The 20005-nt window shown below is 37.0% G+C and overlaps 1 long non-coding RNA gene across 1 annotated transcript in view; it reads left to right on the top strand.

Annotated features, from left to right (window-relative positions):
* The first annotated feature begins 1358 nt into the window (after positions 1-1358).
* Positions 1359-20005, top strand: part of LOC103882304 — a 37987-nt gene continuing 19340 nt past the window's right edge. Inside the window, exons 1-2 of the long non-coding RNA XR_004182688.1 lie at positions 1359-2444; positions 12483-12584. This is a non-coding gene — a long non-coding RNA (uncharacterized LOC103882304). The remainder of the gene's footprint in view (positions 2445-12482; positions 12585-20005) is intronic.

Raw genomic sequence — 20005 nt, 5'->3', positions numbered from 1 at the left:
AAGAAAAAAACAAACAACCCCATCAAAAAGTGGGCAAAGGATATGAACAGACATTTCTCAAAAGAAGACATTCATACAGCCAACAGACATATGAAAAAATGCTCATCATCACTGGCCATCAGAGAAATGCAAATCAAAACCACAATGAGATACCATCTCACACCAGTTAGAATGGCGATCATTCAAAAGTCAGGAAACAACAGGTGCTGGAGAGGATGTGGAGAAATAGGAACACTTTTACACTGTTGGTGGGATTGTAAACTAGTTCAACCATTATGGAAAACAGTATGGCGATTCCTCAAGGATCTAGAACTAGATGTACCATATGACCCAGCCATCCCATTACTGGGGATATACCCAAAGGATTATAAATTATGCTGCTATAAAGACACATGCACACGTATGTTTATTGCAGCACTATTCACAATAGCAAAGACTTGGAATCAACCCAAATGTCCATCAGTGACAGATTGGATTAAGAAAATGTGGCACATATACACCATGGAATACTATGCAGCCATAAAAAAGGATGAGTTTGTGTCCTTTGTAGGGACATGGATGCAGCTGGAAACCATCATTCTTAGCAAACTATCACAAGAACAGAAAACCAAACACCGCATGTTCTCACTCATAGGTGGGAACTGAACAACGAGATCACTTGGACTCAGGAAGGGGAACATCACACACCGGGGCCTATCATGGGGAGGGGGGAGGGGGGAGGGATTGCATTGGGAGTTATACCTGATGTAAATGACGAGTTGATGGGTGCAGCAGACTAACATGGCACAAGTATACATATGTAACAAACCTGCATGTTATGCACATGTACCCTACAACTTAAAGTATAATAATAATAAATAAATTAAAAAAAAAAAAAAAAAGAAAAAGAAAATGTGGCACATATACACTATGGAATACTATGCAGCCACAAAAAAGGATGAGTTCATGTCCTTTGTAGGGACATGGATGAAGCTGGAAACCATCATTCTCAGCAAACTATCCCAAGGACAGAAAACCAAACACTGCATGTTCTCACTCATAGGTGGGAATTGAACAATGAGATCACTTGGACATAGGGTGGGGAACATCACACACCAGGGCCTGTCGTGGGGTGGCGGGAGGAGGGAGGGATAGCATTAGGAGATATACCTAATGTAAATGACGAGTTAATGGGTGCAGCACACCAACATGGCACATGTATACATATGTAACAAACCTGCACGTTGTGCACATGTACCCTAGAACTTAAAGTATAATAATAAAAAAAGCATCAGTTTCCTTAAAAAAAAAATAAATAAATAAATAAATAAAAAATAAAAAAATTTAAAAAAAGGAAGGAAAAAAAAAAAAAAAAAGAGAGTCCAAAGTGACAAAACTCTTCCTGGAATAATAAATATTAAATAATCAGTGGAAACACTATCAAGAATAGTGTTGTTATCTATAGGAATTGGAAAACATCAAACAATTTTTTAAATGTGTCTTAATTTGTGTAACATGGTTGATAACTCATGACTTTGGTCCTAAAATCAAATTTCAGTTTTTTAAAATCAAATTTCAGACAATTTGAAATGCTGAATAACTTTGAGAGTTTATTTTATTCAGATTTTATCAACAAAGTCCTAGATGGGTAAAAAACACATGAATACTGTTTCATATTTTCTGCTAAGATTAATTGCTGAGACCAGAACCAATTTAGGGGTATTAATGATCACTTCTTCTATAAAAAATTACTAGCCATTTCTTATTAAATGCTTATAAAAACATTTCTTCCAGGATTGGCACTTGACCCAAATTGTGGACTTAGATTGAAAAAGGTGTCAAAACTTTGGTATGAAATGAGAATGCAGAAGGTCGAAAAAAAAATATCCATTAAAATATAACTCTACTGGTTCTATATTTTTAGGCTAAAATAATAAAATGGTTTCTGATTTGTATTATGCTTTGTATATTCATTTTCACTTACCTGATTGTCAAATTGTAGACTGTGGGCTAAGGGAAATTCTAGAAATTCTAAAGTCAGTGAAATCTGTATTGTTGTTTCTTTGGTTTTTTCCACCTTCTATTTTTTGTCGTATTGTAAGATAACCATCTGATTAATTGCATACATTAGCACCAACACAGCATCTGGTTATCAGTGAAAACTTGCATTCACAATTTCCATGATGAAGGTGCAAGTGCATGAAATAACTCACCCTGAATAGTAAAGATTTCAACAGCCTTGCCAAGCATGGAATTCAATCTTTTAAAAAAATTTTAATCCCTATTTTGATAACAAAAATCTCAACTCCTACAAAGGTTCCCAAACCAATTTAAAATGTCTGATGCTCACAGACTAGGTGACTGGCATGATGCACAGACAGAAAGGAAGAGCAGTGTGGTCCAGCTGCCCACCTGAGAGAGCCACATGGGGAAGCAGAGCCCCCACTCCCCAGCCAAGGGATGCGGTGAGTGAGCATGCTACCCAGCTAGGGAAGTTGTGCTTTTTCCGTGGAACTGTGCAACCCATGGATTGGAAGTTCCCACTTGTGAACCCATGCCACTGGGGCCTAGGGTCCCAACCCAGGAGCTGTGCAGATTCTCAGCAGCCTCTCAGCTAGAATCTGCTTACGCCTTCAGAGTTTCTGTGGGGAGGGGCGACCAGCACCACAGCAGTGACTGCCTGCTGTTGAAGCAGTTTGATGTCCTTGTGGGAGAGGCAGCAGCCAGCAATGGAAGGCATAACTGCCTAACCTGCTAAGTTTCCTTGGCCAGGGAAGGGCAGAATCCATTTCTATAGCTCCAGGCTGTGCTTTTCCCCTCCTGGAGCCAGGGAGGCTGGACAGCTTGGTCTCAAGAAGTGTCCCCCACAGCCCAACACACCAGCTGTGGCAGACCGTGGCCACAGTGCCTCTTCAGGCCTGAAGCTGATCCATCCTTCTTCACTGGGTAGGGCCTCTCTGAATGAACTCCAACAACTCCAGCCAGAGGCTCAGGCACAGAAAGAACCCTGATCTCCCTGGGCCTGAGCCCTTAGATGGAGGTGTGGCTACAGTCTCTGTGGAACAGCAGGCTTAGCCTTTCCTCCTGGTGGTTCTGAGGAATCAGAGCAGCCCAAGCAAGAGGTTTCTTCACAGCAAAGCACATACCCTCCACCAAGGAACAGTCAAAGTGCCTCATTAAACAATTCCTGTTCCCCTGTGCCACCCAACTGGGTGAGATCCTCCAACAGGGGTTGTCAGACACCTTATACAGGAGCGATCCTACTGGCATCAGGTTAGTGCTCCTCAAGGTCATCAAAGATCCCAGAAGGACCAAGCACCCATCTTTGCTGTTCCCCAGCATCCTTGAGTGACATCTCCAGGCATGAGAGTGAACCAGATGATTGGGGCCTGAAGTAGACCCACAGCAAACCCAGCAGCCCTACAGAAGAGGAATCTAACCATTGAAAGAAAAACATACAATCATCAGCATCAAAACAACAGCATCAAAAACAAAATATGTCCCCACAAAAAACCCCATCCAAGGGTCAGCAGCCTCAAAGATCGAAACTAGACAAACTCATGAAAATGAGAAAGAATCAGTGAAAAAATGCTGAAAACCCAAAAGGTCAGAGTGCCTCTTCTCCTCCAGATAATTGCAATGCCTCTCCACCAAGAGTGCAGAACTAAATGAAAGATGAGATGGATGAATTGACAGAAATAGGCTTCAGGAGATGGGTAATAAAAAAACTCCACTGAGCTAAAGGAGCATGTTCTAACCCAATACAAAGAAGCTAAGAACATTGATATAAGATTAGAAGAGCTGATAACTAGAATAACCAGTTTAGAGAGGAACATAAATTACCTGATGGAGCTGAAAAACACAGCATGTGAACTTTATGAAACATACACAGGCATCAATAGTTGAATCGACCAAGTGGAAGAAAGGATATCAGAGTTTGAGGACCACTTTGCTGAAATAAAGCAGGCAGACAAGATTAGAGGGAAAAAAGAATAAAAGGGAAGGAACAAAGCCTCCAAGAAATATGGGAGTACATAAAAAGACCCAGCCTATGATTGAATAGAGTACCTGAAAGTGATGGGGAGAATGAAAACAAGTGGGAAAATACACTTCAGGATATTAACCAGGATAACTTTCCCAATCTAGCAAGACAGGCTAACATGCAAATCCAGGAAATACAGAGAATACTACTAAGGTATCCCACAAACAGATCAACCCTAAGACACATAATCATTAGATTTTCCAAGATCAAAATGAAGGAAAAAGTATTAAGCGCAGTCAGACAGAAAGGCCAGGTCACCTACAAAGGGAATTCCATCAGATTAACATTGGACCTTTCAGCAGAAATCCTACAGGCCAGAAGAGAGTGGGGGCCACTATTCAACATTCTTAAAGAAAAAATTTTCAACCCAGAATTTCATATCCAGTCAAATTAAGTTTCATAAGCAAAGGAGAAATAAAATCATTTCCAGAGAAGCAAATGCTGAGGGATTTCTTCAGCACCAGGCCTGCCTTGAATGAGCATCTGAAGGAAGCACTAAATGTGGAAGGCAAAACCAGTTACTGAAAAAAACACAAAAATATAAAGACCAATGACTCTATGAAGAAATTGCATCAATGCTGGCATCATAATGACAGGATCAAATTCACACATAACAATACTACCCTTAAGTGTAAATGGGCTAAATGACCCAATTAAAAGACACAGATTGGCAAAATGGATAAAGAGTCAAGATCCACCAGTGTGCTGTATTCGGGAGACACATCTCATGTGCAAAGACACACATAGGCTCAAAACAAAAGGATGGAGGAAAACTGACCAACCAAAGGAAATGGAAAGCGAAAACAAAACAAAACAACAAACAAACAAAAAAAGCAGGAGGTGCAACCCTCATCTCTGATAAAACAGATTTTAAACTAACAAAGATTTAAAAAAGCCAATGAAGGGCATTACATAATGGTAATAGGATCAGTTCAACAAGAAGAGCTAACTATCCTAAATATATATGTGCCTAATACAGGAGCACCCAGATTCATAAAACAATTTCTTAGAGACCTACAAAAAGACTTATATTCCCACACAATAATAGTGGGAGACTTTACCACCCCACTGTCAATATTAGACAGATCAACAAGAGAGAAAATTAACAAGGAGAGTCAGGATTTGAATTCAGCTCCGCATCAAGTGTACCTAATAGACATCTAGAGAACCCTCCATCCTAAATCAACAGAATATACATTCTTCTCAGCGCCACATGGTACTTATTCTAAAATCGTTCACAAAATTGGAAGTAAAACACTCCTCAGCAAATGCAAAAGAATGGAAATCATAACAAACAGTCTCTCAGACCACAGTGCAATCAAATGAGAACTCAGGATTAAGAAACTCACTTAAAACCACACAATTACATGTAAATTGAACAACCTTCTCCTGAATGACTCCTGGGTAAATAATGAAATTAAGGCAGAAATCAAATTCCTTGAAACCAAAGAGAACAAAGAGACAACATAGCAGAATCTCTGAGACACAGCTAAAGCAGTGTTAAGAGGGAAATTTATTGCACTAAATGCCCACATGAGGAAGTGGGAAAGATCTAAAATCAACACCCTAACAACACAACTAAAAGAGCTAGAGAAGCAAGAGCAAACTAATCCAAGAGCTAGCAGAAGATAAGAAATAACTAAGATCAGAGCAGCAGAATTGAAGGAGACAGAGACATAAAAAACCTTCTAAAAAATATCACTGAATCCAGGAGCCAGTTCTTTGAAAAAATTAACACAATAGCTGGCTAGCTATACTAATGAAGAAGAAATGAGAAAAGAATCAAATAGACACAATAAAAAATGATAATGAGGATATCATCACTGACCCACAGAAATGCAAACTACCATCAGAGAATACTATAAACACCTCTACGTAAATAAACTAGAAAATCTAGAAGAAATGAATAAACCATGGACACATATACCCTCCCAAGACTAAACCAGGAAGAAGTCAAATCGCTGAGTAGAGCAAGAACAAGTTCTGAAATTGAGGCACTAATTAATAGCCTCTGAAATTGAGGCACTAATTAAAAGCCCGGAACCAGACGGATTCACAACTGAATATACCAAAAGTACAAAGAGGGCCTCATACCATTCCTGATGAAACTATTCCAAATAATTGAAAAGGAGGGACTCCTCCTTCACTCATTTTATGAAACCAGCATCATCATGTTACCAAAACCTGGCAGAGACACAACAAAAAAAGAATACTTCAGGCCAATATCCCTGATAACATTGATGTAAAAATGATCAATAAAATACTGGCAAACTAAATCCAGAAGCACATCAAAAAGTTTATCCACCACAATCAAGTCAGCTTCATCCTTGGGAAACAAGGCTGGTAAAATATGTACAAATCAATAAACGTAATCCATCACATAAACAAAACCAAAGACAAAACCACATGATTATCTCAATAGATGCAGATAGATGCAGAAAAGGCCTTTGATAAAATTCAACATCCCTTCATGTTATAAACTCTAAATAAACTAGGTATTCATGGAACATATCTCAAAGTAATAAGAGCTATTTTTGACAAATCCACAGCCAATATCACATTGAATGAGCAAAAGCTGGAAGCATTCCCTTTGAAAACCAGCACAAGACAAGGATACCCTCTCTCACCATTCCTATTCAACATAATATTGGAAGCTCTGCCCAGGACAATCAGTCAAGGAACATAAAGGATATTCAAATAGGAAAAGAGGAAGTCCAGTTATCCGGATTTGCAGATGACATAATTCTATATTTAGAAAACCCCATCATCTCAGCCCCAAAACTACTTAAGCTAATAGGCAACTTCGGCAAAGTCCCAGGTTACAAAATCAATGTGCAAAAATCACAAGGATTCCTTTACACCAATTAAAGACACTCAGAGAGCCAAATCATGAATGAACTCCCATTCACAATTACTACAAAGAGAATAAAATACCTAGGAATACAATTTACAAGGGATATGAAGGACCTCTTCAGGAGAACTACAAACCACTGCTCAAGGAAATAGGACACAAACAACTGGAAAAACATTCCATCCTCATGGATAGGAAGAATCAATATTGGGAAAATGGCCATACTTTCCAGAGTAATTTATAGATTCACTGCTATTCCCATCAAACTACCATTGACATTCTTCACAGAATTAGAAAAAAAACTGCTTTAAATTTCATATAGAATTAAAGAAGACCCTGTATAGCCACGATAGTCCTCAGCAAAAAGACAAAGCTGGAAGCATCACGCTACCTGATTTCAAACTATATTACAAGGCTACAGTAAACAAAACAGTATGGTACTGCTTCCAAAACAGACATATAGAGCAATGGAACAGAACAGAGACCTCAGAAATAACACTACACATCTACAACCATCTGATCTTTGGCAAACCAGACAAAACCGAGCACTGGGGAAATGATCTCCTATTAAAAAATGGTGCTGGGAAAACTGGCCAGCCATAGACAGAAAACAGAAACTGGATTCATTCCTTATACTTTATACAAGAATTAACTCAAGATGGATTAAAGGCTTATATGTAAAACCCAAAACCATTAAAACTCTAGAAGAAAACCTAGGCAATACCATTGGACTGAAGCATGGGCAAAGATTTCATGACAAAAAAGCAAAAAGCAATTGCAAAAAACGTCAAAGTTGACAAATGCTATCTAATTAAACTAAGGAGCTCCTGCACAGCAAAAGAAACTAGCATCCAAGTGAACAGGAAACCTACAGAATGGGAGAAAATTTTTGCAACCTATCCATCTGACGAAGGTCTATCTACAAGGAACTTAAACAAACTTACAAGAAAAAAGCAAGACCATCAAAAAGTGAGCAAAGTATATGAACAGACACTTCTCAAAAGAAGACATTCATGCAGCCAATAAACATATGAAAAAACACTCAACATCACTGATCGTTAGAGAAATGAAAATCCGAACCACAATAAGATATCATCTCACACCAGTCAGAATGATGATTATTAAAAAGTCAAGAAATAATAGATGCTGGTGAGGCTATGGAGAAATAGGAATGCTTTTACACTGTTGGTGGGAGTGCAAATTATTTCAACCAGTGTGGTAGACAGTGTGGTGATTCCTCAGGGACCTAGAACCAGAAATACCATTTGACCCAGCAATCCTATTACTGGGTATATACCCAAAGGAATACAAATCATTCTACAATAAAGACACATGTACATATATGTTTATTGGAGCACTATTTACAATAGCAAAGTCATGGAAACAACCCAAATGCCCATTAATGATAGACTAGGTAAAGAAAATGTGGTACATATACACCATGGAATACTATGCAGCCATAAAAAATTCAGGTCGTTTGCAGGGACATGGATGAAGCTAGAAGTCAGCATCCTCAGCAAACTAACACAGGAACATGAAACCAAATGCCACATGTTCTCACTCACAAGTGGGAGTTGAACAGTGACAACACATGGACACAGGGAAGGGAACAACACACACCGGGGGCTGTTTAGGGGTGGAGGATGAGGGGAAGGAACGTAGAGGACCAGTCAATAAGTGCAGCAAACCACCATGGCACACATATAGCTATGTAACAAACCTGCATGTTTTGCATATGTATCCTGGAACTTAAAATAAATTTTTTAAAAAAAAAATTGATCTTCTACATATGAAACATAAATACTATACTGTAAGATTTAATATTGAAATTATGATAGATTATTTAAAGAAAACAATAATGTAAAATAATTTAGAAGATAATGCCACTGTAAATAGCGATGAAAAAGAAGTGTCAGATGTACAATACCTATTTGGATTTTGTGTTTATTAAATAAAACCAATTCCCTATGTTCTCAATGATAGAATAGCTGTCATAAAAATAAAATAAGCACATCTGTGAAAGTTGTTGTGTTAAGCTGAAGCTCAGCATAATATAAACGCAAATCAGATGTGACTCTCAATTTAAGGAACTCATAGTCTAGTCGGAGACACAATGACATGCAAAATTCACCCTGTACAAAAGGATAAGTGATGTATTAAAGCTGTAAAAATGCCATCAACTGAGGGAAAGGGATTTTTTTTTTTTTTTCTGGTTTATTCATGCTTACCTTTGCTTGGTTTGTGACTACATTGTCTGAATCAGTACTTCTCAATGCTGACTGCATAGCACAATCACTTGTGGACAATTTTTTTAAAAAGGTATATGCCCCCAATGAGAATGATAAGTCAGTTGTAAGGAATCAGCATAGGTATTTTTAAAAATTTTCCAAGTGATTCTACCATGCAGTCAAGATTAAAACCATTGAAATGCTTACATTTATCAAGCACCAAACTAAGTGAATATATACCAAAAAACAGAGTAAGAATACCAACATAGTTTCATTTGAATATAATAATGAAGATAAAGAAATTGGTATGATAATTACTGAATAGTAAAACCAAGTATTGCAAAGTATATGAAAGTAGATAACCCTGTTTTTAATATAACAACATGTCTAAAGATAATGTTATGTCTCTTTTGAAGCCTGCAAAGAAAACTTTAACAGTATGGACCTCCTATCCTAACCCTTGATCACCTATCAAAAGAATTAAGATTAAATGCAGTCTCTTAATTAGCTCTATTTTTAATCCTATAGACCACATGGCATGATATTTTCTTTAATGGTTTTGCTCAAAGCAAGCTTAATTATTATAAGTCATCTGTTACTTAGACAATTATTATCACCTTAAACAAAATTGTTTACAGTAATACCAGGATATTTAACTTTTCATTTGCCATAAATATCCAATTTTGAGTTGACTATTTGAGGCTATTCAAAATTTGTATTAAGAGTTGCACTAAAAGTTAATTCAGCATGGTATCTCTGCAAGGCAGTCTAAACAAAGAGATTAAAATATAGGTGTCTGCTGGCAAGGGCACTTCAAGGTTTATATCCAGGAATCCAAGATGCACAGGTTACCCTGCACTAACTGTACTCTTCCCCAAATCATTCCTTGCTTACTTTTGACTTATGCTGAACCTTTCCTCCACTAAATCCTTACCTCCAAACCTTCTTCCCGTCCATCCTAGAAGTCAAAGTCCATCAAGAGAAAAATCCCTTTATTCATAAACTTTTCATTGAACATTCTTTCCTCCAATTTGATAATCACTCTCCAGAGGTGACCATTAGTTTTTAATACACCCTCTTCATTAGGCCTGTAGTGAGAGTGTTGTCCTTCTTTCCTTCTCTCTTAAAAAAACTTTACAACTTCAAAGTGACTACAGCCTATCCTTGTTGCAGTCATCAGGTGATTCTTTTGGTTATTTCTCATTCCTTGAAGCCTCACTAATTCTCTCTCTCCAATTCTATCTCTTTGCCATAATTATTCACAATTTCATATGTATATAGATGATATATTTTAATAATCCAGACTCTCCTTTCTTTATTATCATTTCCCTCCTCCTACTTCAGCTAGTCTTATACATAGTTACACTTTAGACTTTGTCATTATCAACTGCCGTATAGACACCTTAATCTTATTTTCAATTTTCATACTCTCTAACCAATACCTGCTGTAGTTCCATGAATCTCTTTCTTATGCCATACCATAATTCCAACATTTTTTTCCACTTTAATTGAAAGTACCAAACTAAGTGAATATATACCAAATAACAGAGTAAGAATACCAACATAGTTTCATTTGAATATTGTTCTTTCACAAGTTTCTTTCACAAGTTTCTTCTTGATGGGATTAAATTACATGTGCTATCATTATCAATCTTTTCATATAGCCTTAACTATCTTTCCTTTTGCTCATTTTATGGTACTCATCTAGCAAAATAATTATTTTGTTTAAATTCAACTTTCTGCCTACAACTGGGCAAGTAATGACTGAAGAAAACCATGTAACCTTACTGGTTCCACCACACAATGATAAGTATCAATCAGAAGTGAAACCATAATAATGTTTCTATACATTTCTCAAATACATTTGGTCTTCCATAATTTAGATAACTATTATATCTTCTCATTTCTCATCAAGCCTCCAATTCCTCTCCACTTTCTCAGTCTCAGCTATTGATCTCTTTTCTAAAAGCTACAAAACAAGTGCTTCCAAAAGTTTCCATCACATCTTCTTATTTGCCTATACAAATACCAATTAGTTTTGCTTTCCCTTCTGATAAAATAAATAAACTCTCCATATTTCCACTTAAAACCAGTAATTCCTGCATTCGGTCATGCAATCTGTTGCAAGCTCAAATATCTCAGCAACTGCTTTTATATTCTAAACAATCATTTTCCCCTCTTATGCATAATTCTTCTCAAAATACTCCAACACTGCCTCAGTAAAAAACATTTCCCTTGATCCTACAGTCCCTCAAGCTATCACCACATTTATTTACTCCCATTCACAAAAAAACTTTTTGAATGACTTTTATATGCTCACATCTCCAATTTTTCTCCCCTAGTTTTCTCTTGAATGTACCTATAATTGAATATAAGATTTTTATGCTCACTATTCCACTGAAATTATTGTCAATATAAATCTCATCTAGCAATCAACTCTCCATCCTCATATTGCCTGATCTATAGTGCCTGTGATTGCTCAAATGTGATGGATGTTTATTTTCATTCTCATAAATACTAAACTATATGTTCATGATGAGAAGCTAGCTCTCTTTCTTGTGATGATGGAAGGCCACAGACTTAATCTGATGGCTCCACCTTCTTGAACGTATGACTCTCAGGGTCATTACAATAATCCATCTCAAATCAGTAAATTGGGGAAAAAGCACGATGATCAAACCTGGGAGATTTTTACAGGCTAAGGTTGGACATGAAGTGGGTCATTTTATGTCACATTTTATTGGTTTTAACTCAGTCACATGGCCATGTCTGATGGGATCGAAAACTGAGAAATGTAGCCTCTGTTGCTAGGCAGAGAAGAAATCTACTTTGATACAGAGTTAAACAGTCTGAAACAAAAGTCTCCAAGGCCTTACATGATCTACCTCACCCTCAATTATCTGACCTAATTTTCTACCATTCTCCCTTTTGGACTCTCAACTCTGCCACACTGGCCTCCTTTTCTTCCTTAAACAATTTGAATACATGTGTTTCATGCAATTAGGCTTGATGCTTCCTCTACCTCGACTATCCATTTCCTGTAGAGCCACATGCTGCTCTTCCTCAGGTCTCTCTGCACATTGCTTAGATGTCACCTAGTCAGCAAGGCCTTTTCTAATTCTGTTTAATACAAAATAGAAATAACAATCACCAGTACTCCCTATTATGTCTTACTATGTTTTATTCTTCTCTGTAGAACTCACATTTACTTATATATTTATTGTTTGTTCTGTTTCCTACTGCCTCGTGCACAGATCCTTAAGCATATAGCAACCATTTACTAATTTTTTATTAAACTATAAATAAAATAATGAATTAATAAATGTGTCTATTACCTGATTATGCCAACCTCAATACTTTTGTGTGTATCTCAATATTCCAGTTACTGCAAAAATCAAGATATATCTTCAAATGGGCTCTTCCTGCATATACTCATTGATCAAACTGACAGCTTCTATTCAGTTGCTCCTACAACAGCGAAAAGGTGAGAAGAGTAGCTAAATTGTGAATCAGGCCAAAATGGTTTAAAGTTGAGGAGAGGTCAATAGATTTGCAATTAAGCATAGTAAATGTATAACTGTAGGATCAGGTCTTCATTTTAACTTAGACTTTGACACACAATTTTTAGTCTATGATACATTTTGGTTGATTTCAAAGCCTATTTTCTAAAGCAAACAACCCTAGGTAATCCAAAAATCACACACAAAGCCCCCTAATGTGTGATGTTTCTGTTTGTGTGTGAAAGAGTAAGCGTATTGTGGTAAGAAGGTGGATTTGTATTCTTCTAATGGTTTGTCTAATGTACACTGAGTTGAAGAACTTTTAAAATGATACAAATGTATTATAATACAAATTCACATTATTTATGTCACATGGCAAAATTAATATATTGAAGGGAACATACATTTTTCAGCTCTCATTTAATTACAGATTAGTAAGTGACATTAGAGTACCAGCAAATTATGGTTTCCAAAATTCAATGTAAGCTGGGAGAATTCATTTCTAAAACATTACTTCTCATAACTCATATTTCCTTTCAATTGCATCTGTTCACCTGATTCCCTCATTTCTCAAACTCTCAACTTCCAGTACTTCTACTGTTATGGTAATATGTAATAATAATTGAATAATATTCCCTCTTTGTCTTCACTGACAGAACCCATAAAAATATGTACAGGTACAACCTCTCATGATCTTGACCCAAAAATAAGCTGTTTGAATAACTCTTAGCAAATTGTTTTATGTGTATTGTTAGATTTTAAATATTTCATTTTTTACTTTATTGGTTTACTTATTATCTCTTTATTCTTGATTGAAAATGCTTCTTAAGCAGTTGCATATGTATATGATTTGCTTGGGAAGATATAAACAAAGTCTTGAAGGATCTTTATCAACTACTTTTTATTTAGTCACCAAACCTTTCAAAACCTGTGACAAGGTAGTGAGAAGTCATTGAACATTTCTAAGAAAAAAGGTTCCATTTGCAGACTTGTGTTTTGGATTTTTTTTTTCTTTCTTTCTTTCTGAATAGGGGTAACTGTAGGGAAGAAAGTTGAGAGGCAATTAAACCATTGTGGGTGGGGCACTGAAATAATCTAGGTTAAAAAGAATACATGAGTTTCCAAGGCTATTTTCATTGCAACGGAAATTGAGAAGTGGATGAAATCATAAGCTACATGGTAGTACAGAAGAAATACTTTGTAATTAATTGGGGAAGGAAGGAAAGAAAAAATCAAGTGAGGCGTATAGTCAGAATGTTGCTCAAACCTCAGTTCTGTCATATGCCAGCTCTTTGGATTATGGAAAAGCACTTGACTTCTCTAAGTCTCAGACTCCCCAGTCATAAAAAGAAGTTAAATACACATTAGATAAAGAAATTTATAGAAAATAAATGCCTACTACAGTATCTGGCATACAATAAATGAGATAGACTGAGGGACTCTTTGGCAGTGTTCAGTGCTCTTTTGTGTGAGGTCATAGCCCTCTACTTTGGTCAAAGAAATGTAGGCATAAGTGATACACAACTTCAGGACAGAAGTTATATGTCAATACTTCTTTACTTTGCTCTATTTTCTCCTTTTCCAGAATGATTGACAACATTTCACATAGAGGAAGCTCTGTTAGTCTGTAATCTAGATTAAGGAAACGTAAGAACAATAGCTAAACCCTGAAAAAAAAATGTAGTGTGAGTGACACATCAGTTTTTGTTTTAAAAAGTAATTCAGATTTTCAGGTTGTTGATTATTAAAGCTTAACCCAGCCCAGCCTGAGACAGTATGAGATCAATTATTAGTAAATATTTTTGGATATTAGATGAATGGAAATGTTTCATGAATCAGGAAGTGATCTAGAAAACAGATGAGATGGTTAGTGCTTTAAAAAAGGGATACTAGGCCAGGCGTGGTGGCTCATGCCTGGAATCCCAGCTCTTTGGGAGGCCGAGGTGGACGGACCACCTGAGGTCGGGAGTATGAGACGAGCCTAGCCAACATGGCAAAACCCCGTCTCTAGTAAAAATACAAAAATTAGCCTGACGTGATGGTGGGTGCCTGTAATCCCAGCCACTTGGGAAGCTGAGGCAGGAGAATTGCTTGAACCCAGGATGCAGAGGTTGCAGTGAACCAAGATTGTGCCACTGCACTCCAGCCTGGGAGACAGAGCGAGACTCTGTCTTAAAAAAGAAAAAAAGAAAAAAAAAGATGCTAAAAGTAAATAGTTAAAAATGGGTGTAGTTCCCCAAATCCCACATACACCATGTAGAATTTGCTTAGCAAACAAAATATGCAACTAAATCCTTCCATCAGATTAAACACTACACTGCATACTATGATAAAGTTAATTGGGTTGAAAGTTATGGTAATCAGCTATGTTCCTTGTAAATTCAAACAGATTGATAAAAAAGATATCAATGAAGTTTCCAGAAGTAAGAAAGAGTTTTATGACAAAGAAGAAGGAAGATTAGCCTCTGGGCTCTCTAAAGTCACCATTCAGGTGCCTTTTATCTGTATTTCAAGGGATGTGACTCTATTCTAACAGCTCTTAGTTATGGTCGCTTTTTGTTCCAACGTTTAAATTTCTGAAAGATCATCTGATGGCTCCAGCTAATATAGAAAGCTAGAGCTTAGCCCAGGCAAGTGAGAGTTCTCATTTACATTTTGAGTCATTCCCAGGGAGAAAAATTGCTGGGAGCAGAACTGCAGTCCTCCATTTCCTCAGCAGGGAATGGCACATGCAGGCCACATGCCATAGAAAAATTGGGTAAATATGTATCTGAAAGCATTAGTTTTTATTTTAATACCAAATCTAGTAAAATCATACTTCCACTCTCAGAATTACTCAAAATATGCCTATGCTGTTCATCTCAGGCACAATTTGCCCAAAGGCACAGAAAGAAAAGAAGTATTTTTCCTCACGTGGTCTAAAAGTTACTTTATTTTCTATTACTCAATCGACCTTTTTCCTGGATTTTACAGTGGAAACATTCCTTATCTTCAAGGAAAATGCTACCCACTCACATCAAAAGCATTGAAATCTCATGGTCCATGGGATAAAGGTAATCAGATTAGTTGACCATATGTTTCCAAAAGTATGGATTATTAAGTCTCAACACCCGGTGTCCCACAGCAACAATCAAGTCCAAGCAGTGCTGTTCCAAGCTCAGGACAGTTGTTTTCCATTCTTTATGTTGGCAAGAGATGAAAAGATTCTGTAGCTTGCACAAAATCTCTATTACTATATGGTTTCCACTCTTAATCTCCTGTGACCAAATGCTTAGATGAGCATTCACAGCCACATATATAAAGAGGAAAACATAATTTTAAAGATAAAAATGGTCTAAATCCATATGTGGAAGAGGGAAAGGGGTTTTCTACGCTTATGGTGCATAATTCTGCTAAGGAAACAACAAATTCATATTCACACAGGTAAAGGCACCATAGTTTAATCTGAAGTAACTACATTTGCATTATATCTGGCTCAAATCTTGAATGAAGACTTCCACCAAATAGTGACATTTTTGTCTTATATGGTCACATTCAATACATTACATAATGCTAAGAGCGGTTTGCCCTAAATGTAAAATATATAGCTTTCTTTTATGTATTTACATATAGCTATATATTTTATGTCTATAAGCCTGACTCCAAGGGGCAGAAAGTGCTCATTTCTTTCCAAATGCCCATTTTAAGTCCCAGTTTTCACTAAGCACCCCATTATATTTATTAAAACATTCAGTTTGTTTTCCAAAATCAATGGCCATTGATAGAATCCATGCTACCCACCAGAGATATCCTCACTCATAAATCAAAAATTGTTTTTCGTAGTTGTGTGTGTGAATCCCATTTTCCTTTTAGGTGTCCCCTCAATGAGGGCCATTTATTTTGTTTGTTTCCTTAATATATTAATAGAAAGTCCATTCGGTCTACTCTGCATATTTCTCAAATCAGTCCTTTTCATTCCTGATGTCACTAGATCATAGTTTTCCTATATTTTTTAAGTAAATTATTATACTGGCCTCCTAACTAGCCTCCTTCATGACAATTTTTTAGTATCTCTACCTATCTCTACACTGCTGCTTGAGTTATCTGTGTAAAAGCAGTTGAGATCATGTCAAGTCCATATCCTCCATACCCATCTTACGGAAGCATTTTCGGAGTCTTCACTATGGATGTAAAGTTGTAAGGTGCCTGTGTGGTCCCAGTCAAGGTACACTGTGGATGAGTGAAGCAGCTTAGCATCAGACGAGACGCGGGGGTAGAGACAAAGAGCGTTGAGGATCATAGACCAAAATTGCAATCATTCAAATATTTTAAAAACATTATTTGGCTTACATTAAGCAACCATACAGACTAAGTACAGGCCATGGACCTTAAGTTTGCAATCTCTGGACTGAGAAAATCTTGTTACATTTCTTTTTTCTAGTTTCTGTTGTCACCACATATTTATCACCAGGTCAGGCTTTCATGGGTCTGCTCTCTATTTGCTCTAAGTTTTACTGCCTTCATGCATTGACTCACAAAGTTTGCGCAGCCAAGAATGACATCTTCATCCCTCCATCTCTACAGAAATCTTCTCTTCCTTTCAGATTGAGCTCAAATAAAACTCTGTCTCTGAAACTTATGATTTCAGAATTAGAATTCATTCTATACTAGTGATCAGGGTTTTTTTTTTTTTTTTCCCTATTTTTTATCCTTTACTTGTTGCCCTCAATTCAATTATTTGTATTTATTTTCATTTTTTAATATAGTCCTTTTTCTCTCTAGAGATAGATTGTTCTCTGGCTCTCAGGAAATATATTTCATGTTTTTGTGTAACTCTCATTCTTTGAAAATAGCAGGCCCTAAGTAAACGTTTCTGAAAGTAAATTTGTGAAAGAGAAGCCTTAAGGTGGATTAAATGTATAGCTTTTCCTTTCAAAGGAATTTGAACTTTGTAAGACTCTGCTTATTAGCTGGATGAACCTGATCCATTATCAAAATACCCTGAATCTCAATTTGTTCAGCTATTAAATGAAGATAATAAGGCAGCCCTCACCAAGCTGATATAAAGATTAGTCATAATCTATTACATATAAATTCCTTGGCATGTAATATGTGGCTTTTATTACTATTATTGACCTATGCCTATGTAAAATAACTTTTCTTCTGGAGTCTTAAGTTTTGTCTCTTCAGAACTCTTCTTGATTGGATGGCTCATATCGAATTCTTACTAATTTACACAAATTAAGCTACTGCTGTATCAAAAATAATTCTTCAAATGAAGCACTCTAAGAATAGAGCATTGTATGTTACTGGAAGGCTGTCTAACATTGACTACACTTGGATGAAAACCAACAGTAAAAAGAAAACAACTCCCAGCTGTGTAATCCCTACAGATTTATGTGATAATCCAGGGAATGTTTGATGAACTTTCACTTATTTTATAATTTAAGATACTTACAGTAGCAAAAAATTCAGCTGAGCCTGGTTTTAGTAATCAAGAAGACTTAGTCCAGTGCCAGGGTAAGCTCTAAGCATGCTTTGATCAGGCACCAGATTCATTTCTTGGCAGTTTTATATGTTTTACTATTTTCTGTTTATCAGCTTTTTACTCAAGCTGGCTTCTCTTAAGAAAGCAAAGAGCTTGAGACAGTTTTATCTTTTATCTACAACATGCATTTTAAAAAAGAAGATGAAAGCAGCACCCACCACCACCACCACTATTGAATGAAGTTCCTGGGCTTTATTCTGATTGGGTCAACATAGGTGATAAGCCCATCGCATGAACCAATCAATGAGGTTGTCTATTAGCTGATTGACTTAGGTGAACCAGTGCCAGCCCAGCAACTGGATTTGGGTCAATTATCAAAATAAATGGCTCCTACACAATGTAATGAGTAAAATGGAGGATTCTGGAGACACAGTCACCACATCATAAACGTGTGTGTGTGTGTGTATGTTTCAAGACTGTCATTTAATATTTTATTAACTATCTGAGTTTGGTTTAGTTGTAACTGTGAAGCAGGTTCACCGTGCAATGGTTACCAGCTTGTCTGAATCCAGTGAGACTCATTACATAAGTCTCTGAAAATGTAGTAAAATATGGTGATGGGGTGTCATGCATGGTCATCACCGTGTGACTCATGTAGTTGCATGTAATTTGGTACATTGGACACAACATCTGTATTTGATCTCTTTCAAAAGATGGCATTCACTGGTCAGATGGTGGCACCAGTCCAAATGACCAAGTCTGCTTTTAGTTTTGTATAGCCATTAGTGAACCATTCTGTGTCATCAATAATTATAACTCTGTCCCTTCATGAAATCTACTGGTCTCTTGGGGGTCCCAGTCAGGCCCCATCTTGAATGTACCATTTCCATTTAATAATTAAGCTCTGTTGAGCCTATCCAAGTTTATTGATGGAGTCGTAATGAGCAGTACATGTAGTGCTCCAGCCATGAGGTAGTCTCTACCAGTGCCCAAGTAAGCAAGGAGTTGCCATTTAAAAGACATATATCTGGTAGCTGCCTCAGGCAACTGTATTGTCAAAACTCAGAGGCTGGTGCACCCAAGTGGCAAGTGTTTGTTACTATAGTCTCCAACCAGCATCCGTGGAGGTTGCAGACACCTGTAATTCTATCAGGTTAGCATACTCTAAAGGCTTTTAAGGCAGTGTCTGGGCCACAGATTTTTCAGTGGCCTCCAAGGCTTGCTGCCTCAAAGGGCTCTACTCAAAGTCAGCAGCTTTGCTAGTCACCTTGTCTCAGGAAACCAAAAAAAATCTCTTTTTAAAAATTCATAATTCTAGTTTTTATAGATGTAATTTTAAATTATTTTATTTATCGGCCAGGCGTGGTGGCTCACACCTGTAATCACAGCACTTTGGGAAGCCGAGATGGGCAGATCACCTGAGGTCAGGAGTTCAAGACCAGCCGGGCTAAAATGATGAAACCCCATCTCTACTAAAAATACAGAAAATTAGCCGGGCATGGTGGCAGGCACCTGTAATCACAGCTACTCCGGAGGCTGAGGCAGGAGAATTGCTTGAACGCGGGAGGCGGAGATTGCAGTGAGCCTAGATTTTGCCATTGCACTCCAACCTGAGCAACAAGAGCAAAACTCTGTCTCAGCAAAAAAAATATTTTTTTTTACCTAAATTGTTTCTTAAGTGTTTTGTGCTTTTAAATTAATAGCTATTATGGGCTTTACAATTAATAACTCATTGGAGAAACAAGTACCTGCCTGTCATTTCTAAAACAAAGGTGTAACAAATTTTACTTTTCTGAATACCAACATGCTACGAAAACAGACCCAAGTAATTGGTTCCTAAAGTCTTTTTACTGAAAATTGCTAATTTCATCAAAGTCAACTTAGAATGCTTGGGGAAAAAAGAATGAGGTATCTTTTCATCATGTTAGTATATTTAAA

The sequence above is a fragment of the Papio anubis genome, chromosome 3 (genome assembly GCF_008728515.1).
Source record: "Papio anubis isolate 15944 chromosome 3, Panubis1.0, whole genome shotgun sequence".
Classification (NCBI taxonomy): domain Eukaryota; kingdom Metazoa; phylum Chordata; class Mammalia; order Primates; family Cercopithecidae; genus Papio; species Papio anubis.
Note: the sequence above shows the minus strand (reverse complement) of the source record. Positions and strands in the feature narration are given on the sequence as shown.